General features: G+C 37.9%; 1 protein-coding gene and 1 pseudogene across 1 annotated transcript in view; one reads left to right on the top strand and one right to left on the bottom strand.

The window, feature by feature from the left end:
* The window catches only part of PAK2 (p21 (RAC1) activated kinase 2), a 95,727-nt gene that overhangs the window by 54,876 nt on the left and 22,511 nt on the right, over positions 1 to 18,340 (bottom strand). The gene's annotated exons all lie outside the window — the stretch shown is intronic.
* On the top strand, positions 13,548 to 14,094 carry LOC122491575 (annotated as a pseudogene).

Below are 18,340 nucleotides of genomic sequence, written 5' to 3'. Positions count from 1 at the left end.
TAGGATAATATAACAAAATCTCAAAATACATTTGCATGCATTTAAAGAAAGAAATGTACCAAAATATTAACAGTAGTTAATTGTGCCTAACAAGTAATTTTTAGCTTGATTACAACCATCACAGCTGTGGTTAAAAAAAAAATCAATATAAAACAGGGCTTAATAATTATTTAGGGTGAGATGACTATCAACTGTATCCTTAAGACTGGCTCACAGACTTGGGGGACCTGGGTGGTTCAGTCGATTAAGTAAGTGTCCGACTTCAGCTCAGGTCATGATCTCATCAGGTCATGATTCATGAGTTTGAGCCCCGCATCGGGCTCTGTGCTGACAGCTCAGAGCCTGGAGCCTGCTTAGCCTGGAGCCTGCTTTAGATTCTGTGTCTCCCTCTCTCTCTGTCCCACCCTTGCTTATGCTCTCTCAAAACTGAGTAAAATTAAAAAAAAAAAAACTAAAAAAAAAACTTAAAAAAAAAAAAAAAGACTGGTTCACAGATGGACCATGACTAGAAACTGCCAGTGCACCTTCAGCTGCATGCTGTCCAAAGTTATGATTAAAAGCATGAGTTGAGGAATCAGATTCCCTCAGTCAGAATCCTGGTTTCACCATTTATTTAAGTGTGTGACCTTGGGCAAATTAAATTACTTAACTGTAGTCAGGGATCCTTGAAGAAATGGCTGGTTCTAGGCCTGGGACAGGGAAAATAAGGATGAGCCTAGAGTATCTTATATTGTCAGAAGGTAAAGAAGTACTTAAAAAGGATAAGGACACAGGAAAGAGTTCCCAAAAGCCAATACTGGAATGAATAGAGCAGAAAAATAAAGTAGCATTATATTTAACCCAAAGTAAAAAATAAATATATACAGTTCATATCAGTACAAATGAATAAATAAAATGGTGGGGTGCCAAATCTTCCTTATCAAAGAATTCCAAATAATAATTGTAGCTACATCCCCTCCTAGGAGTTGGAACTTAACTTCCTTCCCCACTTGAATATATGCTGGATCTAGTGACTCATTTCCAAGAGTATGGAAAGGGAAAAATAACTTCATGGTGGAAAAATGTGGCAAACACTGCATTAACCAAGTGATCAAGGTTAACATCTCCAGTAATAAGTTATGCTGACGTCACTCACCACCTGATTGAATGTGATGAGAAACCTACTTTACCTCTATGGTATTCTTCCTCAAATTCCATAACCCCAGTCTAACTATGGCAAAAACATCAGATAAACCCAAACTGAGGGACATTCTACAAAAATTCCTGACCAATACTCTTTTAAAGGGGCACCAGGGTGGCTCAGTTGGTTAAGCATCCAACTTTGGCATAGGTCACGATCTCGTGGTTTGTGGTTCCAGCCCCACGTCAGGCTCTGTGGTGACAGCTTGGAACCTGGAACCTGCTTCAGATTCTCTGTGTCTCCCTCTCTCTCTGCCCCACCCCTGCTTGTACTCTGTCTCTCTCTCTCTCATTATAAACATTAACGTTTATTTATTTTTGAGACAGAGAGAGACAGAGCATGAACGGGGGAGGGTCAGAGAGAGGGAGACACAGAATCTGAAACAGGCTCCAGGCTCTGAGCTGTCAGCACAGAGCCCGACGCGGGGCTCGAACTCACGGACCGCGAGATCATGACCTGAGCCGAAGTCGGCCGCTCAACTGACTGAGCCACCCAGGCGCCCCGTCTCATTATAAACATTAAAAAAATAAAAATTAAAAAAAAACTATCAAAGACATGAAAAACAAAGAAAAACTGAGAAATTGTTCACAGAGCAGAGGAGTCTAAAAAGACATGACAATGTTATATTCTGTAACAAAAAAAGGACATTAGTGGAAAAACTGGTGAAATACCAATAAAACCTAGAATTTAGTTAACAGTAATGTACCAATGTTGGCTTCTTTGCTTTGACAGACATTTTAGGGTTTGTGTTAACATTAGAAGACAGGTGATAGCTATACAGGAAATCTACTATCTCTGCAAATCTGAAATTATTCCACAATAAAAAGTCTATTTCAAAATGAACTATGTAATAAGTTCCTTTAAAAGTTATAGAATTATCTACAATATGACCTAGCAATTCCACTCCCAGTATATACCTAAGAGAACTGAAAACATATGTCCACAAATAAGTTGCATATGAATGTTCATAGCATTATTCATAATAGCCAAAAGATTAAAAAAAAAAACACCCAAAATATCCATCAACAAATGGACAGATAGAATGTAGCATATCTATACAATGGAATATTTGGCCACGGAAAGGAGTGAAGTACTAATACCGGCTACAATGTGGCTGGACCTTTAAAACATAAGTGGAAAAAGAAAGACACAAGAAGACCACATACTGTATGATACCATTTATATGAAATGTCAAGAACATGCAAATATTTCCACAAAGACAGCAGGTGATTAGGGGTCACTAAGAGGTGAACGGAATGGGATGTGACTACTAATGGGTATGGCGTTTCTTTCTGAATGCCACTTCATGAAAATGTTCTGGAATTAGACATCAGACATTGCACAACCTTTTTAATATCTTAAAACCACTTAATTGTACAGTTTAAAATGGTAAGTTTCAGCTATGTGAATATCTATCTCAAATTAAAAAAAAAACTTTTTTTAATGATTTATTTTTGAGAGACAGAGCACGAGTGGGGGAGGAGCAGAGAGAGAGGGAGACAGATTCCGATGCGGGGCTTGAACTCAAGAATCATGAAATCATGACCTGAGCCAAAGTCGGACGCTTAACCTACTGAGCCACCCAGGCACCCCGCTACATAAAATACTTTAAAAGTGAACTTAAAATTAAAGATACAGGGGTGCTTGGGTGGCTCAGTTAAGCCTCTGACTCTTGATTTCAGCTCAGGTCCTGATCTCACGGTCATGAGATCAAGCCCATGGGGCGGGCTCCATGCTGAGCGTGGGGCCTGCTTGAGATTCCTGCCCCCCTTCTCCAGATAAAAACAAAAACAAAAACAAAAATAAAATAAGAGAGGGGCACCTGGGTGGCTCAGTCGGTTAAGTGCTGACTTCAGCTCAGGTCATGATCTCGCAGTTTGTGGGTTTGAGACCCGCATTGGACTCTGTGCTGACACTTGGAGCCTGGAGCCTGCTTTGGATGCTGTGCCTCTCTCTCTCTCTCTGCCCCTCCCCAACTCATGCTCTGTCTCTGTCTCTCAAAAATGAATAAAAGTTAAAAAAACTTTTTAAAAAAATAAAAAATGAGATACAACAAAATTAAACATTTTATTGATTTCATGAAGTACATTTTTAAAAAATTTTATCTATCTATCTATAAGTTTACATCGAAGTTAGTTAGCATGTAGTGCGCAATAATGATGTCAGGAGTAGATTCTAGTGATTCATCCCCTGTGTATAACAGCCAGTGCTCATCCCAACAAGTGTCCTCCTTAATGCCCCTTACCCATTTAGCCCATCCCCCCACCCACAACCCTTCCAGCAACCCTGTTTGTTCTCTATTTAAGAGTCTCCTATGTTTTGTCGCCCTCCCTGTTTTTATATTATTTTTGCTACCCTTCCCTTATGTTCATCTGTTTTGTATCTTAAATTCCACACGAGTGAAGTCATATATTTGTCTTTCTCTAATTTCACTTAGCATAATACCCTCCAGTTCATCTTACGTAGTTGCAAATGCGAAGTACATTCTTAAGTGAAACTGGTTTTAAAGAAAAAACAAAACAAAAAAAAACCCTCCAAGTGTATGGCCACTGCCTCGATTTGTGCCAAAATATAGGCTGTTTTACCTGCCAGCGCTGCAAGTGTCAACAGTATGAAAGGCAAAGAGTATCTTAGTATTATTATGAAAACAGGTTTTGACTTCATAAACCACAGTGGTACCACACACCACACTGAGAACTGCTGCTTTAAAGTATATCCCAGCTCTACACTTCACCCTCATACGCCAATTATTGTTTTATTGAGGTGGCAAAAGACACATATTTATTCATTCTTTCAAAACACAGCCTTTCCATATACAGTACTTTGTTCACCCAAAAACTTTTCTTTACTGCTCTATTTTAATATACTGCACAGTAGCTTTTTAATTTGCTGCATACATTCAGTCCAATAGAACTAAAGAGGAGCTAATAGATTATTTGTTTCACAACATTCTTCTTGGTGATTATACATTACAGGTAAAGTTGAATTAGCTATCTCAAGGAAATCCCAATTAACATGATGTTATTACCTTACAGGCAACACATGTCTAAATATGTCAATAACACATGTCTAAATATGTCAATAACACATGTCATGAACGCACCACATAAATCATATGCCTCATTTTACCCAAATACACCAAAGAATTTTCTGGCCTAACTCATCTTTGTGTATAAATTTCTCCATTCTTAAACTTTCTTCAGTATTTTCTGTATCTAACCAAATCTTTCAATGTTCAGCAGGAATTATTTCCTATGTAAGATCATTCCTGTCTATCCTTGTTCAAAATGATCCTTCAAATCCTCTGAACAAGACTGACCCCTGCCCCCCACCTCCACACAGGCCCCTCACATCCTCTGAATACAAGTTACACAGGAAAACTAATTCAGAGAGTAATAAAGCTGGATTAGAATTTACCTGGTCCATCTTTCTATCTTTCTATCTTTCTATCTTTCTTTCTTTCTCTCTCTCTCTTTTTTTATTTAAAAAAATTTTTTTTTCAATGTTTATTTATTTTTGGGACAGAGAGAGACAGAGCATGAACGGGGGAGGGGCAGAGAGAGAGGGAGACACAGAATCGGAAACAGGCTCCAGGCTCTGAGCCATCAGCCCAGAGCCCGACGCGGGGCTCGAACTCACAGACTGCGAGATCGTGACCTGGCTGAAGTCGGACGCTTAACCGACTGCGCCACCCAGGTGCCCCACTTTCTCTCTCTCTCTTTCTCTCTCTTTCTATTTTAACATTTATTTATTTTTGAGACAGAGAGAGACAGAGCATGAATGGGGGGAGAGCCAGAGAGAGAGGGAGACACACAATCCGAAGCAGGCTCCAGGCTCTGAGCTGTCAGCACAGAGCCTGATGCGGGGCTCGAACTCACAGAGTGCGAGATCATGACCTGAGCCGAAGTTGGACGCTTAACGGACTGAGCCACCCAGGCGCCCCTCTTTCTTATTTTATATGCGAAGGACCAACACCCCCCAAAATAAGTAGGCTGAATTTAATTACTAACAAACTAAGACCAGAATTCAAGGCCAGTAACAACTCAATTTCATGTTGTTGTTTTTTTCTTAATCATGTTAATATATTGGATCACTCTTGGGTATCTGGCTGGCTAAGTCAGTGGAGCATAGGACTTTTGATCTCCAGGTTGCAAATTTGAGCCCCACGTTGGGTGTAAAGATTTTTTTTAAGACTTTATGATTTTTTTATGTCATCTCTACACCCAACGTGGGGCTTGAACTCACAATCACGAAATCAAGAGTCACAAGTTCCACCAAATCAGCCAAGCACCCCTAGAGATTACTTAAAAACAAAACCTTTAAAGGACTCTGGCAATGAGTTACAACTGTGCATCCTTAATTATTCTTTTAGGTATCTTTCCTGCTCAAGACTTCAAGCAATTGAAAGGCACCACCACCACTATTATTATTATATATTGTACTGTCTCCTTTAATGTTTAACACAGATCCTTGCATGTATTAAGGCATTAATGTTTAACAAAGATCCTTGCATGTATTAAGACAGTAATAGTTACTGATTTAAGGTACTATATACTCTGTCACCAGAGGAAATATTCTTCCCAAATTTATTAGTTCTCTATCAAAAAGCATTTCACTACACAACATATAAACTACCCTATATTAACAAAAATATCTTTGGAAAGATTTACACTTTTCCTCTAATAGCTAATTCATGGCATTAGTCTTTAATCCTTTTCCATAAAACAATGTTATTTTTTTTCTGTGTGTTGCCTCTACTGATGGTGTCAAATGCCTAAAAAGTGCTAAGTGACGATGTGATAAGGTTCTTTACATCTTATATTTTAGCCAGAAACAATATAAAAACAATTCATGATAAAATTCTGATTTACCAGTGTTTTGCTCCATCATTACCCAAAAATGTTTTCTTAAAAAAAAATGATAATAATGCCTCTCTCTAAATCTGTTCACTTTTTGCTACTTTTCAGTGAAAAACAAGTAGGCGAAACAAAAAGCCCCAAAACACACTGTACTCTTCTAACAGGCCCATTGTTTAATTGTGACACGACTCAAAAACAAACAATTCCTCAATTGTCTACTGAAGGAGACCAGGGGAAGCTAAATATACGACAGAAATGAAAAAAAGGAGTGGTGTCTGGAACTAGTTAGTCTTAACTAGTAAAAATCGTTACATTTTTTATAATCTAACTTGGATCAACTATGGTACTTAATGTACAAACCATACACTACTAAAAAATGATTTGAAAAGCACAACTTGCTTTATATTTTTTACTTACATTTTATATAAATAACAAATGAATCTTAAGTTTTCAGTACCTTAAAAATGAAATCTAACACTATTTGATAGACTTCTAGCAATCTCTCAATAAGGTATAAGAGCTCCCAAAACACTGGCCTCTCCTCCCTTCCCACCTCACAAAAGCTTCAGAAGCTTTTGAGAGAGAAAGTGTCGATTAAAAATATCACTAATCACCTCAAATGTACAACACACGCTATGGAAGGCAAGTTCACAAATTAAAAGGAAAGGAGTGTTTTTATTTGGTGGCAATGGCCATAACATAAGGTCTGTTAGTAGCAAAGCCAGAAAGGAAAAGGAAAGTGGGGAAGAGATACAGAAGACAACTGGGGCACTGGAAAAGAATAAAGTAGTGTAAAGAAACTCTGATTCAAACTCAAATAAATGAAGGAGTGGATAATATATCAAATCTATAAAAATGTAAGGATAGGCTAGTTAAGATGAAAAGGATGTTTCCATAGAGCCCAAAGCAAAATGAAACCAAGAACAAAGAGTAAGCAAGTTACCAATCCATTTATTCTTGAAGGATTTTTGACTAACTCTTGGAGACCTTAAATTTCCACTTTGATGGCTGTCACAGGGGACAGGTGATAAAGCCAAGTCTGCCTGAATTGAAAAATCTAATAGAAGCCCCTTCCACACAAGACCAGGACCTAAAAAGTATAATCTGTTCAAGAGTAAATCAGGAATGAATCCCTCTGGGCCAAATGGAACAAGAAAACCTTCAGTATTTTGAGTCCAGTGATACTGTGGAGTGGGGGCTGGGGGTGAGGTTCTCTGAGGAATCCTAACAACAAAATGTACGTTTTTTGGTATGAATTCATCCCACCTCTGAGGTCCCCCAAATTCCCAAATAGGTTTAATTAAATATGGTCATGCTAGTGAATGGTAAAATCAAATGACAAGAACTTTAGATCTTTTTGGGTACTACTCAGATCTCAAATAATACCCAAAGATAAAATTCTAAGGAAAAGGAACATCTCATAGTGAAAATTCAGAAAACGAAACAAAGCACCATGACAGAACTAGCCAAAACGAACTGGTGAAATAGATGTAGAATGATTTGACACAGAATATGTATCAGAAGTTTGAAAAAAAGCAAATATGAAAAACCACCATACAAAACTTTTGGAAAGGGGCACCTGAATGATTCAGTCAGTTAAATGTCCAACTTTGGCTCAGGCCATGAACTCATGATTCGGGAGTTCGAGTCCTTCAACAGGCACTGTCGGTGCAGAGCCTGCTTGGGATTCTCTCCCCCCCCCCCACCCCGCCCCTCCCCGCTCACCTCCCCCCATTCTGTTTCTCTCAATCTCAAATTTAAAAACTTAAAAAAAAAACCCATAACACCTGAATATTTGAATTTGACATTTGAAGTAAAAAGGAGTGCAGACTTAGTGGAAGGAAGTATTAGTGAACTGGGTGAGGTAGGTCTCTTTAGAAAGTAACTAGAATGCTGCATAGACACAAAGAGAAAATATGAAAGAAAAGTAAGATGAGTAGGTTGGATGACCTAAGATATAACTATTTGGAGTTTCAGAAGAAAGGACATAATGAATGAAGGAATGGTTTACCAGATAAATTAGTAGCTGAGAAATTTCTAGAAGTGATGAAGGACACAAAATCCATAAGATGAAGAAACTTAATAAATCAAAAGCAGGATAAAAGTAATTTACACACACCAAAGTAAAGACACATCAGAGTGAAATTAAGATCAAAGAGCAAAGAGTTCCAAAAATCAGCCAAAGGAGAAAAAAGGGCAATTGGACTTTAGCTTACTTCCTGATAGCAACAACAGCCAAAAAACACTGGAACATTCTCAATGTCCAGAGAGAAGGTGCCAACGTACTTCAGATTCAACAAAACTCTTTTGAGAATGAGACAAAATAAAAATAATTTGAGACAAAGAAAATTTTCAAAAGATTAGAATTCCACTATTCTCTTAACCAAAATCAGTCCAGTTGGAAATCAAGAACAAAAAGAAAACCAGAAAAATATACCTTAAGTTTTGGAAATTTTAAAACATCTCTAAAAACTTACAGTTAAGAAATGATATAATGGAAATTAGAAAATACTCAGAACTGAATGAGAGTGACAAAGCTACGTACCAAAACTTAAGAGGATTGGATAAACAAAATGTGGTATATACCTACTGTAGAGTATGTTCATCTATAAAAAAGAAGTGAAATTTGATATGTGCTCTACTGAGCATCAACTTTGAAAACATTAAGTAGAATGAGCCAGACACAAAAGGCCAAATAGTGTGTAATTTCACTTCCATGAGGCATTTGGAGTAGTCAAATTCATAGAGACAGAAAGAATAGAGATCACCAGGGCCTGACGGTAGAGTGAAATGAGCACTTATTGTTTAATGAGTACAGAGTTTCTGTCTGGGATAAGAAAAGTTTTGAAAATGTTAAGTTTTACGTTATGTATATTTTACCACACACACACACACACACACACACACACACACACACACACACTTGCCGGATGTGATTAAAGCACTTAAGGACACTTAGAGTTCTGAAGTTTTACTTTATAAACACTCATAGGAATTAAAAGGAGTTCTACTGGTAGTTAGCAGAGATCACAGATAACCAGTATTTCACAATGGGCCAGCAAGTCCTCATAACTCTTGAATGTCCCACCGTGCAATGGTTTAGTTATATATAAAAATATATAGGTATATATGTGTGTGTGTGTGTGTGTGTAAACCTAGAGCATAGTTCTCTTTTACATATAAAATATATTTTTTAAGAAATGTTTTTAACGTTTATTCATTTTAGACAGAGAGAGACAGAACCTGAGCAGGGGAGGGGCAGAGAGAGAGAGAGGGAGACACAGAATTGGAAGCAGGCTCTAGGCTCTGAGCTGTCAGCACAGAGCCCGATGTGGGGCTCGTACCCACAAACCAAGTCAGATGCTTAAACTGACTGAGCCACCCAGGTGCCCCTAAAATATATTTTTTACAGTTTTAACTCTCACTGAATTTTCCAGCCACGCAACCACTATGAAACCAAGAGGACCTTGACCTTCATTTTGCTCAGTTCACTTTTACTGAGATGTTTATTCACCATCTGTAATATCATATCACTTAAAGCAACATGCTCATGCTGGATGAATAATCAATGGCAGTACATCTACATGAGATTGCATTAGGTCAAGCCTATGAACAGATAGATACAGGTACTTCATGCTGATTTTTTGAGTAGTTGTGATCAAGTTATTTACAAATGTGTATTATAGTTTTCCTTTTATTTCTTATAATGAATATAATAAATATAAAAAAATATAAATATACATTATTATATATAAATAATGGGTTGTATTACCTGTAACAGCAAAAGACTGGAAGCATCTCAAATAGTAATAAATAGGAGACTGGTTTAATTAGCTATATGTATCACCCACTAAAGTATTATATGTGAAAATGAATGAGAAAATCACTCTACCCCATGGAGTGATCTCAGGGTACGCTACTAATGAAAATCAAAGATGGGAGAAAAATAGAAGTATCATATGCTACCATTTATCTAAGGGGAAAGAAAAAGCATGTCAACACATAGACATGCACATATGCACTAACACATGCTTATTATCTTTTTAATCGAAGGATAAACCTTTGATTGGTTACTGTGGGGGGGGAGGAAGGGAACAAAATGGGGAGGGGGGGACTGGGGCACCTGGGTGGCTCAGTCAGTTAAGCGCAGATTCTTGATTTTGCCTTGGGTCATGATCTCACAGTTGACAGCACAGAACCTGGTTGGGATTCTCTCTCTCTCTCCCCCTCAATAAATTACCAACAAAAGTAGAATGAATACCACTACTTGAAATAAATAAGATACCACAGAGACCCAATCTAATAATCCATTGGCTGCTAAAAATGTCCTCGCATTTTTCACTTCACAGACAATACGTGAAACTTATTTAGCTTTACTATTAAGTGAAACAAAGACCACTGTACAAAATTAAATGCAATTTGGCAGAGGTTAAAAATTCCCATTTTCTTCTGTTCTTACATCTTTCGGGGTTACAACATCTACAATGGGAACTTCACTATGTGTTACACATTTAGCAAATACTCATTAACCAGGTTATGACACTGCTTCTATTATGAGCTATTATGATGTATCATATTTCCTCTACCAAACTCCCTTTGCGAGAAGGTACTAATTTTATCTCTCTCTTTACTCCCCAACAGCACCTGGCAAAGTGTTATATACATATACATCAACATCGTAGAATACCAAAATGTGTTTTTCACCTACATAAACAATGTTAGCCAGTTTAGGCAAGTAAACTACTGCAACTAATCAAGTTGACTACTGAAAGACAATTCACTTATCTCTCTAGTCCTTCAATTCAATTACCTATAAAATGTATTAATACCTGAATTACCTGAATTACCTGAATACCTGAATACCTGAAGTGACTGGGGACAGGAGACTGCAGGATGTGAAAAATGCTTTGAAAATTTTTTTATCTGGGTTTATTACCATTTAGTTCTTTTCCTCCAGTGGTTTTGCTATGGTAGAAGAAACAAGTGTTATTAATTGCAACTAAAAAGATTGTCTACAAAATGCCAACAAAACTATGATAAATTATTAAGGTAAACACAAATTTTGCCAAGATAAAGAGGAATATACAAAACTCAACTGCATTTCCCAAAGTGAAATGGGAAAGGGAAAAGATACCATTTATAACATAATAAAAAAATACCAAGTTCCTAGAACAGAGGTTCCCAAATCTTCTCAACTCACGGTGCCCTTATTATTCCCAGTAATTATTCAACAATGACAAAAGAAATTCCAAATGGTTTCATTTCTTTAGTAGTTAGGTCCAAACAACTTTGGGAAACATGCACCTGATGGGCACTGCACAACTCAAGACCTCAGACACTGCCCACACTCATTTCCTGCTCCATGCTGATCTTTGTACTTTTAATCTCGGCAATTGCTTCATAAAGACAGACATTATCAAATGTATCACAACTTAATGTTGAAACTGTGAACTCCCAAGAGCTCAAAGTCCACACAGTGCTCAACAGATGTCAATCACCGATACCCTCTAATATTTAAAATCCCATGGTGACTCTGAGCTCAGTGGGATATCAGTTTGGGAACCATGTAATTAGAACGTTTACACAGAGGGGAAACATACTCAAAGATATTAAGTAGAACTAATAAATGGAGAGAGATACTAATGTTTATGAATTTTAACACTCAAAACTGTACAGATGCCAAATTTCCTCAAATTAATCTACAGATTCAAAGTAATCTTAATCAGGGGTACCTGGATGACTCAGTCAGTTGAACGTCTGACTCTTGATTTCAGCTCAGGTTGTGATCCCAGGGTTGTGGGATTGAGCCCTGTGTGGGGCTCCATGCTGAATGGGATATTCATTCATTCATTCATTCATTCATTCTCTCTCCCCGCTCCTCTCCCCTGCTTATGCACTCACTCTAAAATAAATTAATTTAAGAACAAAACAAAACAAAAAATACCAAAGTAATCTTAATCAAAATCCCAAATGGGTTTTATGAAAAACTAGACAGCTAATTCCAAAATCTATACAGAAGAACAAAGGCTCAGGAGTAGCAAAGACACTCCCAAAATAGAATCATGTGGAGAGACTTGCCCTGCTATGAACATTTTTTATCTAAGAAATTGGATCCTGTACCAGATACCACACCACTTATGCATCTTTTCCAATCCTTTTAGCCTCACCTGTCTCTTATTCAAGCTGCTACTTCAGCAACCAGCTCTATGCTGGATGTGGCCATTTTTTTTCTTTTTTTATCATTTTTAAAATTTTATTTATTTTTTAAAATTTACATCCAAATTAGTTAGCATATAGTGCAACAATGATTTCAGGAGTAGATTCCTTAGTGCCCCTTACCCATTTAGCCCATCCCCCCTCCCACAATCCCTCCAGTAACCCTCAGTTTGTTCTCCATATTTATGAGTCTCTTCTGTTTTGTCCCCCTCCCTGTTTTTATATTATTTTTTCCCCTTCCCTTATGTTCATCTGTTTTGTCTCTTAAAGTCCTCATATGAGTGAAGTCATAGGATTTTTGTCTTTCTCTAACTAATTTTGCTTCGATTATTACCCTCTAGTTCCATCCGCGTAGTAGCAAATGGCAAGATTTCATTCTTTTTGATTGCCAAGTAATACTCCATTGTATATAAATACCACATCTTCTTTATCCATTCATCCATCAATGGACACTTGGGCTCTTTCCATACTTTGGCTATTGTTGATAGTGCTGCTATAAACATGGGGATGCATGTGTCCCTTCGAAACAGCACACCTGTATCCCGTGGATAAATGCCTAGTAGTGCAATTGCTGGATTGTAGGGTAGTTCTATTTTTAGGTTTTTGAGGAATGGACATGGCCATTTTTTAAATGCATACACAACATTAACAATGCCTCACTTCATTCCTGAGCTACGTACATTGCCACCCACCCACGTGCAATCTGGTAGTGCAGAGGTGAACCTATAACTATCCGTGATGAGAAGACATCCCATCTCATTAGATCCTTTTTCTATCCTGTGTTGGATAATCCTGTGACAAACTTTCTATAACTTCCTGGAGGACAGTACAATGGGATTGAGCAATCAGTTACACTTCCATATGGGCTACCACCCTACGTATGCTCCACTCCCTCTTTCCCATTATTTCTGCTCCCTGGGATACATTCTTCCCAATAATGAAAGGATACATAAGCCTTCTGCTGCAAGCTCTGCCTTCTGGTGAATCCAGGCGAAGAAAGATTCCCTGCCTTATGTCATAGCAAATAAAATTTTATATGGATTAAAGATTTAACGTGAAAGGAAAATTCTCATATTTATTATTATTATTATTATTATTATTTTAATCTGTATTTATTTTTGAGAGAGAGAGACAGCATGAAAAGGGGAGGAGCAGAGAGGGAGACGCAGATTCTAAAGCAGGCTCCAGGCTCTGAGCTATCAGCACAGAGCCTGATGCAGGGCTTGAACTCACGAAAGCGAGTTCATGACCTGAGCCAAAGTCAGATGCTCAACTGACTGAGCCACCCAGGCGCCCCGTAAAATTCTCATTTTTAGAAAATTATATAGGAGGATATCTTTATGTAGAAGAATACCTTTTATGACTCTAAAGGAAAAGAATGATAAATATGACTACATTCTATACTATAAAAAGACATGCCATAAACCAGGAGATATCTGCAACAGAAGTAAGTTGACAAAAATTGTATCCAGAATATAGAAAGAATTCTTATAAAGAAATATGTTCTGTACTCGCGCTAGTGGCAGTGGCAGCAGGTGCACCCTTGGCAGGCAAAATGATGCCAGCGAGTTCGTGACCTATATGTGCTGTGAAAATGCTCCTCTAGCAACCGCATCATCGGCACCAAGGACCACACATCCATTCACATGAAAGTGGCTGAAGCTGACAAGGTGACGGGCAGGTTCAATGGCCAGTTTAAAATCTACGCTATCTGTGGCACCATTCACAGGATGGGTGAGAGAAACGACTCCACTCTGGTCAAGGCTGATGGCATCGTTTCAAAGAACTTCTGACCAAAGAAGATCATGGATGTGAGATACTTGTCATGAATAAATAGCACCCCCCCAAAAAAGAAACAAGTAAAAGACAAACAACCCAATAAATAATGGGCAAATGACATGAATGGGCATTTCATGGAAGATGACAAGTGAATAAAATACATGAGAACATGCCCAACCTCATAAAAAATCATGGAAATGTTAAGGCCAGTAGTAGATACGGAAATGTAAGTTAAGGCCATTAGTAGATACCATTTTACATCTTCTCGATTAAGAAGGCTGACCAAAATCAAATGCTACCAAGATGCAAAGAGAACTTTTATAACTGCTGGCAGGAGTGCAAAGTAGCAAAACTACTCCAGAGAACAATTTGGTATTAGCTTGTAAAGTTGTTTGCCTTTACATTCTGCAACTTAGCAGTTTTATTCCTGGATATAAATCCAAGAAACTCTTGCACATATACAAATTGTAAGAATATTTATAGTAGTACTGTCATATCAATAAAAGACCAAAAACAACCCTTTATATGCCAGGCTGTGTGCTGATAACAAACATTGCAAAATCTTAATGTTTTAACACAAAGAAGGTTTATTTCTAGTGGACACTAAGCTTGAGGAAGTTATTTTTCCTTAAGATAATTTATGGATCTAGGCTGCTGTGATTCTAAAGTTTACTATCTTAACAAGTTGTCACCAAAATGGAAGAGAGAGACTAAGGGAGCATGTGGGCTTTTAACTGTCTCAGTCCACAAGTGACATACCTTACTCATGGTTCAACAAAACCTGCCACATGCAAGGCAATCCATAAATATCTGTTGAATGAATGTATGAGTACAGAGGAATAAGAGATCATTTTTACCATCTCAAAATGATTTGTGAAAGTGCATGACTTTGACTTGATAAATGACATAAAAGATAGACAGTTTCCACAGATAAAAAATGGGGGAAGGATACTCCAGTACTACCTATAGATCGCAGTGAACACGCTTCACCTCACAGACTGACTGTGAATGATCCTGAGAGGCTGGCTGCCACATCTTCCTGTAGGCTGTGATTAGAATTCTGAGGCTGCATTCCACTTCTGGGAGGGTATGAAATAAAATAATCCAGCAAAGACAGACAAAAAAAAATATCTCCTTGCTTTAAGAAAAATGTTTTTTGGGGCTCCTGGGTGGCTCAGTAGGTTAAATGTCCGACTTCGGCTCAGGTCATGATCTCACGGTTCGTGGGTTCAAGCCCCCTGCCTGGGTCTATGATGACAGCTTGGAGCCTGGAGCCTGGAGCCTGCTTCAGATTCTTTGTCTCCTTCTCTCTCTGCTTCTCCCCTGCTCACACTTTGTCTCTCTCTCTCTTTCTCAAAAATAAACATTAAAAAAAATAATTTTTAAAAATGTTTTTTGGAAAATGATGGAGATATATATAATATATATATTATATATATATTCCTAAGCAGTATCAAATTACATACAGAGGTTTAAAAAACTGAACACTCAAGGGGCACCTAGCTGGCTTAGTCCATAGAGCACATGACTCTAATCTTAGGGTTGTGAAATTAATCTCCATGTTGCATGTGGATCCTACTTAAAAACAAAGAAAAAGAACAACAACAACAACAACTAAATACTTAGAAAAGTTTTCCTTTGGTGCGCCTGGGTGGCTCAGTTGGTTAAGCGGCCAACTCTTGATTTTGGCTAGGGTCATGATCTCACAGTTTGTGAGTTTTAGCCCCTCATGGGGCTTTACACTGACAGCACAGAGCCTGTTTAGGACTCTCTCTGTCCCTCTCCCCCACTCTCTCTCTCCCAAAAATAAATACATAAACTTAAAAAAATAATAAAATCTTTAAAAAAAGTAAATAAAACTTGTTTCAGTATGAACATACCATTCTGTAAACTGCGCTATTTAATATGGGTGGATATACTGGACATATATGGGTATTTAAATTTAATTAAAATGAAATAAAATTCAGATACTTAGTCATACTAGCCATATTTCAAATGCTCGGTGGTTACATGTGGCTAGTGGCTGCCACATTGGGCAGCAGAGATATAGAACATCTACATCATGGCAACAAGTTCAAGTTGAACAGCACTATTCTAAATCCTTCTATACAACCACTCATATACAGTCAGAGGAAGAGTGGTTATTTTAATATTAGATATTTCTAAGTCAAGATTATACCGAAAAGGTTTAAAAACTAAACTTTAGTATAAAGTTTTAATGTTTTCCTTAAGTTTATCAAAAATGGAAAGCAAACAATTCACTTCTGTACCAACTTGGTTAAAAGGCTGACAAGTCAACAAGAACCAGTCTAGATTTAGTAGTATAGAATATATCTCTGAAAATGGGCCTAACATTATATATCCTGGCCACTTATTTATATAAGCCCAGTTGTGAATTAACACCCAAGAACTTTGCTTTCATTCTTTAGAATTACTGTCCAACTTTTAAAGTGTAAATGCCAATAAACAGTGATATGGAATTACAAAGGCTTTCTTTCATGAGAATCCTTCAGTCTTTGACATCTAGGCAAGGATTACTTCCTATACCTCAACAAGGGCAAAATTCAGTTTTCAATTTGTTTTCCCAGATTAAGTCTGCCAGAACCCTGTTTACTAAGAAGCGCATTCATATGAAAATCTTTGAGCAAAGAGGAGAAAAGCATGATGGACTTCTAAGATGCAACATTCCATCAATGCGATTACACTGCAACTACAATGTGATTAACATCCTGATGGTCATTTAAAAAAATTTTTTTTTCTACGTTTATTTATTTTTGGGACAGAGAGAGACAGAGCATGAACGGGGGAGGGGCAGAGAGAGAGGGAGACACAGAATCGGAAACAGGCTCCAGGCTCTGAGCCATCAGCCCAGAGCCTGACGCGGGGCTCGAACTCACGGACCGCGAGATCGTGACCTGGCTGAAGTCGGCCGCTTAACCGACTGCGCCACCCAGGCGCCCCCTGATGGTCATTTAAAGAACACCAAAGTAATGTCTAGAGATTGTCTATTTGACAAGCTTCTATAAAAAGTTACAAAAATACTACATCAAAATAAAAAGCTTCTGCATAGCAAAGGAAACAACAAAACTAAAAGACAACAAAGATGACCTACAGAATGGGAGAAGATATTTGCAAATGACATAACTGATAAAGGGTTAGTATCCAAAATATATCAAGAACTTATGTAAGTCAACACCCAAAAAAACCCAAATAATCCAATTTAAAAAATGGGCAGAAGACATGAACAAAAGAACACATGAAGATGTACATGAAGATGTTCAACATCATTATTCATTAGGGAAATGCAAATCAAAACCACAATGAGATACCATCTCACACCTGTCAGAATGGAGAAAAAGGAACCCTTGTACACTGCTGGTGGGAATGCAAACTGGGTGAGCCACTACAGAAAACAGTATGGAGATTCCTCAAAAAATTAAAATAGAATTACCATATGATCCAGCAATTCTACTACTGTGTATTTACCCAGAGAATATAAAAAAATGCTAATTCAAAAAGATATATGCACCCCTAAGTTTACTGCAGCATTATTTACAATAGCAAAATATGGAAGCAATCTAAGTGTCTATCAATAGATGAATGGGGTGCCTAGTTAGTTACGCGTCCAACTTTGGCTCAGGCACATGATCTCACGGTTTGTGGGTTTGAGCACCACATCAGCCTCTGTGCTGACAGCTCAGAGCCTGGAGCCTGCTTCGGATTCTGTATCTCCCTCTCTCTGCCCCTTCCCTGCTCACACTCTGTCTCTCAAAAATGAATGAACATTGGGGCACCTGGGTGGCTCAGTCGGCTGAGCGTCCGGCCTCGGCTCAGGTCATGATCTCACAGTTTGTAAGTTCAAGCCCCGCATCAGGCTCTGTGCTGACAGCATAGAGCCTGGAGCCTGCTTCTGATTCTGTGTCTCCCTCTCTCTCTCTGCTCCTACCCGGCTCATGCTCTGTCTTTCTCTCAAAAATAAATAAACATTAAAAATTTAAAAAAAAAAAAAAAAAGAATGAACATTAAAAAAAATTTTTTTTACACAGATGAATAAAGATGTGGTATATAAATATAATGGAATACTACCCCCCCAAAAAGAATGAAACCTTGCCATCTGCAACAACGTGGATGGATCCAGAGGATATAATGCTAAGTACACTAAGTCAGACAAGACAAATACCTTATGACTGCACTCATGCATGGAAATTAAGTAACAAAACAGACAAACAACAAAAAAGAGACAGACAAAAAGCCAGACTCTTAAACACAGAGAACAAATTGATGGTCAACAGAAGGGAGGTGGGGC

This window comes from Prionailurus bengalensis, chromosome C2 (assembly GCF_016509475.1).
Source record: "Prionailurus bengalensis isolate Pbe53 chromosome C2, Fcat_Pben_1.1_paternal_pri, whole genome shotgun sequence".
NCBI classification, from domain to species: Eukaryota; Metazoa; Chordata; class Mammalia; order Carnivora; family Felidae; genus Prionailurus; species Prionailurus bengalensis.
Note: the sequence above shows the minus strand (reverse complement) of the source record. Positions and strands in the feature narration are given on the sequence as shown.